Raw genomic sequence first — 9,356 nt, 5'->3', positions numbered from 1 at the left:
TGTTAAAAATGTAAGAACAAAAATAATTTTTTAATATTTTTTGTCAAACCTTTTTTATTGTATTTCCAAAATATACCCTTATAGTATACGTCAACAAAATTCTTGAAATATTTTGACACAAAAGTTGATGAGTAGTTTTTTAAATGAGGGACAAATATAATTTTTTAATGGGAGTATATATATTTATATATATACTTTCATATTTTTTTTAAAATAGTAGTGGGACATTTGTCCCCACAAATGAATAAGTTGATCCGTCTATATTGCTAATAATAATTCGAATCCATTATCAGGTAACATCTTTTCATCCATTCTATCATATACAACTCTTTTGGTTTATTCTATTATTAAAGTTGTTATATTTTACTAGGCCGAATGGTATGTATTTTGATGAATTTTTCATCTCAATTTTGGTCTAAAACTCCAATTTTCATGTTGTTCCGGGGCTTACCTAGAACTAAATGGTGGTTGGGCTTGTTTGTGAGGCCCAAGCGCTAGAGGAGGGTGGTCTCCGACTTGGTTTACGTCTAGGAGCCTCCGTCCGACTTATGTGTATGAAAGAATAGGGGGTGGTACCTGCAAAGACACTCCGATGCATAAGTCAGTATGGGGTTAAGCAGGTTTAGAATGTATTGGAACTTAGAGATACCTGAGGAGTGTCACGGTATTTATAGTGGTGATCCAATAACCACCGTTGGAGTAGTGCCACCTTTTTATGTGGATAACCGTCCATTTATCTAGGGATTGTTAGGATATGACTTCTAAAAGTGGGTTGAGAGATTTTAGGGGCAATTACTTATTTGAATAAGTGTTATCTGCCAGCTATCTCTTGAGCCCGACTCCTTTGAAAAGAAGTCTGTGTTGAGTCCGACTTCTTTTGAAGAGGTCGGGTACGTGAGGAGGCCAATCTTTGGATTGGGCCTTTTAGTTTATTTGGACCTGGACCCTAGTGTTGGTCAGGGTAGGAACAGTTCCCCTGTTTGAGTCCGAGCTTTCATGAGGTCGGGCTTAAGCATTCGTGGTTCTAATTTCCTTTGTCGAGTACGCCGACTTCATGAGGTTGAGTGCACGGTGTTTTTCAAAATTTTGAAACGGTGCATTTCTTCTGCATACGTTACGCGACAGTTTTCTTGGATTTAGTGCGCAGCATCTAAAGAGGGTGCAAAATGTCTCTTTTTGTCCCTTATCTCTTATAAATGCTACACTTTTTTTCTCTTTGTAAGTCTTATTTTTGGCCAAGTCTTTTTCTAAGACTGATTGGTACAACTCGTTCTTTCCGAGTTATTTAAAGCTTGTAGGCTCTGTATGACTGGTTTTAATCGTGCTTAACCAGAAAATATTTCTTTTCGTACAACTCGTTCAGTTCGAGTTGTTTTGAGGATGCATGACTTGTTTTAATACAAATCGCTTATTTTGAGACTTGTAATTATTTTTTGGTATAACCTTGTCTAACTCGTTTGATGCGAGTAGTTTTAAGGTTTTACGATTTGCTTTATTTCAAATCGTTTAATTAAAACATCTCTTATACGACTCGTTTAAATTCGAGCTATTTTTAGGACTTCACAACTTGTTTTAAGTACAAATTGTTTATTTTGAGTCCTTTTAAAGTATCAGATCATTTTTATAACCATCAGACTTCGTTGCTTTATCCATTGTGCCTCTGCTCAAGGTTGAGCTTTATGAAGTCGGACTCGAGTAATCAAGCAGAAAGGATTTTCGAAGGAAGCCTTTCAATGTTTTGTTCAACTCGTTCGTTGCGAGTTAGGTGACTTGTTTTTTTTTTTTTTATACAAGTCACTCTTTTGGAGCACAACTAGTTATATATCAAGTTGTTTTGCACAATTTGTTTTAATACAAATTGTTTAGATCATATGGTTATTTTTTACTCGATTTTGTTCAACTCATGAGTTAAAATTGTTTTAAATCATCAAGCCGTATTATAACCATTGGACACCAATTTGAACCTCGTCGCTTTATCTGAGCGACCATTGAAAAGATCAGCTCGTGACTTTTGCGCTTTGTCGAGCATAAATTGGCGCCTTAGATGAAGGGATTATATGTTTATTCCCTTCCCTTTCTAGTTTTTACAAGGTTGTCATCCTTGTGTATGATACAACTCGTTTTACCCAAGTTGTTTTGTTCAAAAACGTTTCTTTTGTTTCCTTTTTAACTCATTTCTATACGAGTCATTTGGTTGAAGGATTTTTGTTATGAATTTACTTTAGTGATTCATTTTGATACAAATCACTTTTTAATGCTTTGCTTTAATGATTTGTTTTTATACAAATTACTTTTAAAGCTTTGCTTTTAGATAGACACGACTTGTACTTGACACAATTTCGTTGAAAATATGGTTGACTGGCATAACTCGTTTAATCTGAGTTATCCCTATGTTGTTGTGAATACTAGAATGAGTTTTCTTGGAACAACTTATTTTTGTGAGATTGTTCCATTTTAAACGACTAGGTCGTTTATTTTTAGAACTTGTGGAGATGAGATCGTGGGCTTGAGATTTTGCACGATTCATTTGTTACTCGTGGGGGTCAAGTTGTTAAATCGTATTTATGCCTCGAGGGGCATATTTAGTTAAGTTACTTTTGCGACTTGTTCTAAACACAACTTTTTCAACCCGTTTGGCCCGAGCTGTTTCGAGGTGTTTTCTTTCCAATTCGCGTATGTAACTTCTTTCCACCAATTGGTTCCTCGTCGCTTCATCCGGGCGATTTCTATAGGATCAGCCTGTGATTTTCGCGGTTTATCGAGCTTCAATTGGTGTGTGTTAATTGTAGAAAATTAATTTCCATAAAAAATTGTTTTATCTCCTTATGTTTGAGGTGTGTCGCGACCTGGGTAGTTCGTCACCTTTGAGGTCAGACACTTTGTAATAGCCCCTTTCTAAGTTTTCAGTAATCTTGTAGGGTTCTATCCAGTTTGCTGTCAGCTTTTTTTTTGCTTGACCTCTGTAACCTGATATTACATCTTATCAGGATGAGGTCATTTGTGGCGAATCTTGTAGCCATCTTTTGTCTCAAATTATCTTTTCTTAGCCAAATTTGCTCTCAAATTTCTATAAGAATGTCAAGCTTTTCTTTTGAACTTGAATGTTACCAACTTCCTTGTAGAACTTCTCAAAGCCTCTTTTTCTTATCTGAGTTTGCTTTCAGATTTTTGGAAGGAGGTTGAGTTCTTCTTTCGTGCTCTGATATCATTGTAGAATGATGTCTTTGGTTTTTAATAATTTTGGACTTGGCTCTCATAATAAGCCAGTTTCCCTACTCGAGGTCAAGCTTCATAAAGTCGGACTCGAGCATTCAGTCATGCCATTCTTGAATCTTACTATTTGTTGCTATGTGATTTTCACAAGTTATTTTGGACTCTCCTTATGAGTGGTTGGATAACTTGTTTTATACTTGTTGTGTCAACCTAGTAAGGTCGGATCCTTATCTCTTGGCTTGAGGAGGCATTCTTATAAATCGCCATCCTTTTTTCAATTTGTTTTAAACAAATTTTTGTGAGGTCGGGTTTACATCCTCTTTGTGTTGATGTTTGATTATGGTCACGCTGTCCTTAAGTTATATGTGCAATTCGTTTTAGGTTTGCCCCTTGCCAGCTTGATTTAGTACAAGTGGCTTAGTGAGGTCGGACCACGATTTGCATTTATAACTTTTTACACCACTTTGGATCTCGTCACTTCAAGTCAGAAAAAGTGTGCATTAGGGAGTAAGGTGTGCTTTCTAGCTGTAGTATCCCTTTTGTTGTAGACATGGCACAATCTAGGTAGATTGTTTTTTAGTAAGTCGAGTATGTTGTAGTAGTTCTTTTTCAAGTCTTAAGTGACTTTGTTGGGATCTTTTCATTTTGGTGTTGGCTTTTCTTAGTCCGATTTTGGCCCGATGTCATTTTGAATCAAGACGAGGTTGTCAGTTGAGAAATTTCTTCGTATGACCTTCTCATGGCCATTTATGCTTGGGATCTGGTTCTCGAAGTTGTACCTCAAGAAAGAGGTCGGACTTTTCTTTGTAAGCTCTAAGCCTATCCGACCTTGTTGTAAAGTCGGACCTTTAAAAGAGGTCGGACTTTTCTTTGTGAGCTCTAAAAGAGGTCGGATTTTCCTTTATAAATTCAGAGATTTCGACCTCATTGTAGTCTGACCTATAAAAGAGGTCGGATTTTCTTCGTAAGCTCTTAGAGGAAGTCAGATTTTATTTGTAGACTTGAATCCCCAGAAGAGGTCAGATTTTCTTCATAAGCTTGGATCCTTAGAAGATGTCGGATTTTTCTTTTTAAGCTTGGAAAGAGGTCGGACTTTCTTTCTAAGCTTAGAGGTTTTCGACCTCATTGTAGACTGATCTTTAAAAGAAGTCGAAATTTCTTTCTGGTAATCTTCAAGATTTTTGACCTCATTGCAGAGTTGATCATGAAAGAGGTCGGATTTTTTCACAGACTCCAAAAAGAGGTCGAATTTTTCCCTTGTCGGCTCTAAAGAGGTCGGATTCTTCTGAGCAAATGAGGTTTTAGACCTCATTTGTAGAGTCTAATCTTTAAAAGAGGTCGGACTTTCTTCGTGGGATCTAAAAAAAGTCGGATTTTTCTTTATTAGTCTCGAGGTTTTTTGACGTTATTGTAGAGCCTGACCTTTAAAAGAGGTCAGACTTTTCCTTCATGAACTTTGCAAGAGGTCGAATTTTCTTTGTGAGCTCCAAGCTTATCTGACCTTGTTGTAAAGTCTGACCTTTAAAAGAGGTCGGACTTTTCTTCATGAGCTCTCTAAAAGAGATCGGATTTTTTTTTAAGCTCCCAGCTCATCCAACCTTGTTGTAAAGTCGGACCTTAAAAGAGGTCAGACTTTTCTTTATGAGCTCTCTAAAAGAGGTCGGATTTTCTTTGTAAGCTCCCAGCTCATCCGACGTCGTTGTAAAGTCGGACCTTTAAAAGTGGTCGGACTTTTCTTTATGAGCTCTCTAAAAAAGGTCGAATTTTCTTTGTAAGCTTCCAGCTCATCCGACCTTGTTGTAAAGTCGGACCTTTAAAAGAGGTCAGACTTTTCTTTATAAACTCTCTAAAAGAGGTCGGATTTTCTTTGTACAGCTTTTTCCGACCTGGTGGACTTCTTTGAAGTTGCTGAGATAGTTATGTGGATCAGTAGATCCATCGTAGGGATCCATGTTGGGATGTTGAGAATTTTTTGGATCCTTTGCACGCATGACCTCTTTAGAAAAAAGATCATCCCCTCCAATGAAGACTGGGCCTTTGTCACCCCGACTTTCTTTGTCTTTTGGATCGGATTCCAGTTTTCTTCCTGGAAGACATCCATCTTTATTGGTGTGCAAACGACATCAAATTCTACCACAGGATTATTTCTTTCCATATTCATTGGCAGTGATGTAATTTGTGAGCAACCAACGAAAGATGTGCCATGTGAATTTTTCGTGTTATTCACTGCTCTGTTGTAATTGATATGTGAATCCAATGAATAAAAAACTGGATTCATCAATTATCGGATTGGGTTGCATTCAAATTGGTTGATGCTGCATTTTTTGGCATAAATTGAGAAGAATGGCCTCGTTGCTTTTATCAACAATGTTTTCCATTCTTTCTTCAATTACTGACCAATATGAGACATTTTATTTATTTATAAAACCTGTGTATTTAGAAGATGCAACTGCTCCATTACCATGAGTGGGTATCATGATTTTTTTTCTGAGGTTGTAAGTCGGCACAAATGTTGTTATCCATTCTATTCCATGAAGAGGTTGGGATTAGTCATGTTCCCTTTTTCTCTTTTTTTTTTAGAATAAATAACCATTTATACCCATGAGAGATGAAAATGCTGACATTTGTACCCATGAAAGTTTAAAACTAATCTTGTACCCATGATAGATGCTGTCCGTGTGACAAAAGGGCCCTAACTTAGATCTGAGTTTGGTTCGTAGGTTTCCAAACCTACGTGGCACTTCCACCTCCCCAAGCCACATCTGAGCCAACCATTCACCATCATCATCTTCATCTTCTTCACCATCATCCCCATCCATCACTGTCTCTTCCCAACCACCATAACCTCCACTCGCCTTTGGGAACAGAAAGAACCTTCTGGAACCAATCAACCTCACCCTACAGTTCACCATTCTTCTTGCTAACTTGAATCTCAGCACACTAAATGTCCATGTCTTTCCCATTCCCACCACCACACTCCCACACCACAACCAACTTCCCACCCAAATCAGCCATGGTAGTACCACACAGAAACCGAGGCAACCCCTTATGCAACCCCTTTAGCTCTTTCCATACCCCACTCTTCACATCGTAGCAATAAAGAATATCATCCACCACGCATGCCCTCCCTCGCCACCCGAGGTCCAGCTCCGTTCCCAGGCTCTCCCAAGCGCCGCATCAGGGATCCAACGCGATGCCGCTGTGATCCGCCATGGCGTACACCTTGCCGTCCACCACGGCGCTTGCGTGCATCCACTTCTCCCGAACCTCCGCGGGGCTCGCCACGCGCTCCCATTTCTCGGAGGCGGGGTCAAGAACCTCCGCCCAGTTGGCCGACCTGGTCTAATTGTCGGTGATACAGCTTCTGATGACGTAAATCTTTCTGTCGACAACTCCTATAGCGGCGAACTCGCGGCCGACGCGCATGGAGGGTCCACGTTGCCATCGGTGGAAACGGCAGTCGAGGAGCCAGATGTGAGAGAAGGGAATGTCGTTAATGGAGCCGCCGATGACGTAGATGGTGGAACCGAGAACGGCGTAGGCAGAGCCGATAGTGGGGGAGAAGGTTGGGTGTTGCGGCTGTTTGGTGGCAGACGAGAGGAGACCCAGGAATGGAGAAGGCGGTCACTGCTGCTCTGGGCTTTGGTGGAGAGGAGGAGCTGGCGCTGTGGTTTCTGGGCTCAGCGGAGGTGAGAAGAGGGGAAGAAGAAGAGAAAGGGGCGCGACGGTGTGGGTTGTCGCCGGAGATTGTGGTGAAGGGAGGTGGTTGTGGCGGTGCTGAGGTGATGGTGATGGAGGTTATGGTGGCTGGGAAGAGACAGTGATGGATGGGGATGATGGTGAAGAAGATGAAGATGATGATGGTGAATGGTTGGCTCAGATATGACTTTGGGAGGGGGTTGGGAGTGCCACGTAGGTTCGGAAACCCACGAACCAAGCTCAGATCCAAGTCAGGGCATTTTTGTCACGCGGACAGCATCTATCATGGGTAAAAGATTAGTTTCGAGCTTTCATAGGTACAAATGTAAGCGTTTTCATCTCTCATAGGTACAAATGGTCATTTATTATTTTTTTTTACGTAACTTCTTTTGCCAATTGAATTTTTTGAATTGAAAATTCTTTTATTCAATTGGCTTTCGAGTTCGTTTTTTTTTCACGTAATTTCTTTTGCCAATTGAATTTTCTGAATTGAAAATTCTTTTATTCAATTGGCTTTTGAGTTCGTCTTGGTTCACGTAATTTCTTTTGCCAATTGAATTTTCTGAATTGAAAATTCTTTTATTCAATTGGCTTTCGAGTTCGTCTTGGTTTTCCTTCTATAATGGCCTTGGGATTGTGCTTTCTTCTCTTTTTGTTTGATTTAATCCAATTTAACTGTAGAAGTAGAATCATCATCCCTATTTGATATCCTCTCTCCATTGGGAGAAGTTTTTATGGGATTTCTGGTATCAATAGAAACTGTATTCCAACTTCTTTTTAACATGCTTGCATCTTATTCATGTCGAGAGGTTGTCCGACCATCTTGTTGCTCATCCGCCATTATCAAGGATTGAGCTCCAGGTCCCCGGTAACGGCGCCAATGTTCCGGGGCTTACCTAGAGCCGGATGGTGGTTGGGCTTGTTTGTGAGGTCCAAGCACTAGAGGAGGGTGGTCTCCGACTTGGTTTACGTCTGGGAGCCTCCGTTCGACTTGTGTGTATGAAAGAATAGGGGTGGTACTTGCAAAGACACTCCGATGCCTAAGTCAGCATGTGGTTAAGCAGGTTTAGAATGTATTGGAACTTAGAGATACCTGAGGAGTGTCACGGTATTTATAGTGGTGATCCAATAACCACCGTTGGAGTAGTGCCACCTTTTTAGGTGGATAACCGTCCCTTTATCTAGGGATTGTTGGGATATGGCTTCTTGAAGTGAGTTGAGAGATTTTAGGGACAATTACTTATTTGAATAAGTGTTATCTGCCAGCTATCTCTTGAGCCCGACTTATTTGAAAAGAAGTCTGTGTTGAGTCCGACTTCTTTTGAAGAGGTCGGGTACGTGGAGAGGCCAATCTTTGGATTGGGCCTTTTGGTTTATTTGGACCTGAACTCTAATGTTGGGTCAGGGGTAAGAACACATGCTATCTAAGATATTTTGTTTCTTACGTTTCTATTTATTTTTAATTTATCAGCTACTGCCAGTCAAATTTACAACGAAAATTTTTCTATTTAAGTTTGATAAGATCAAGGTTAAATAAAGTGACGAATCTTTTTGCATAATGAAATTTAGATAGAATTTTAAGAGATCTAACAAAATATTCATCACAAAAGGTTGGTTTAGTCTGCAAAAAGTATAAATTGAAAAGTGTCAGTATTGTTAGATTTAGTATATCTTCTAATATTGAGACAGTAATAAATATTATTATTTTGTGTCGTTAGTTAATTATGATTAAAAGTTGTCTATTACAATTTTGTAACTAAAATTTTGAGATGTAAAGCTTGGCTATTACAAGTTAAAGCCAGTGTATATCATCAGCTATATAATATTCTTTTTATGGGATTATTTATGTTGCTATTATGTGTAGCCTACCTTTAATGTATCGGTTTAATGTTAGATTTATGTGTTTTTGATCGGTGTTTCTCTATTTGTCTCTTTTATTTTGAAGATTAAGATTTTATCATTACTTAATTTGTTCCCTATATAATTAACATATAAAGAGCCTATATTAAACACATGTGCAAAAGAAAAAAATAAAGATAAGTAAGAAAATATATTATTTTTATTCCTTTAAGTAAAAAGTTTATCGATCACTTTAGCTTCTTTTTTTCTTCCTGCACCGTGTCTTGAGTTTTTACTATAATTAAAAATTTTATATCTATGAAGGAATTGTCAAATTATTAAATTTATTATTAAAGGTAAGTTATTAAAGGTATTACCTAATAAGAATTTATAATATTTAGTTACTTGGCATAATCACATTTTTGTTAGTAAAGTATTAGATATTTTATTAAAGATAAATTTTAAATGCATCAAGGTTATTTTTCATATAATAAAAGTAATACACTTAGAAAAATATTTTATATAATTTACTAATTATATATGATATTTACCATATTTTTTATTTAAAAAAAATTATCTTATTAATGACATGTTGTAGGAGTATT

The 9,356-nt window shown here is 38.1% G+C and overlaps 1 pseudogene; it reads right to left on the bottom strand.

Moving 5' to 3' along the window:
- Positions 1-6,018: 6,018 nt before the first annotated feature.
- On the bottom strand, positions 6,019-7,199 carry LOC107460968 (F-box/kelch-repeat protein SKIP6-like; annotated as a pseudogene).
- Positions 7,200-9,356: the final 2,157 nt, after the last annotated feature.

Source organism: Arachis duranensis, chromosome 8 (assembly GCF_000817695.3).
Source record: "Arachis duranensis cultivar V14167 chromosome 8, aradu.V14167.gnm2.J7QH, whole genome shotgun sequence".
Lineage (NCBI taxonomy): Eukaryota > Viridiplantae > Streptophyta > Magnoliopsida > Fabales > Fabaceae > Arachis > Arachis duranensis.
This window is presented reverse-complemented; position numbering and strand designations above follow the sequence as displayed.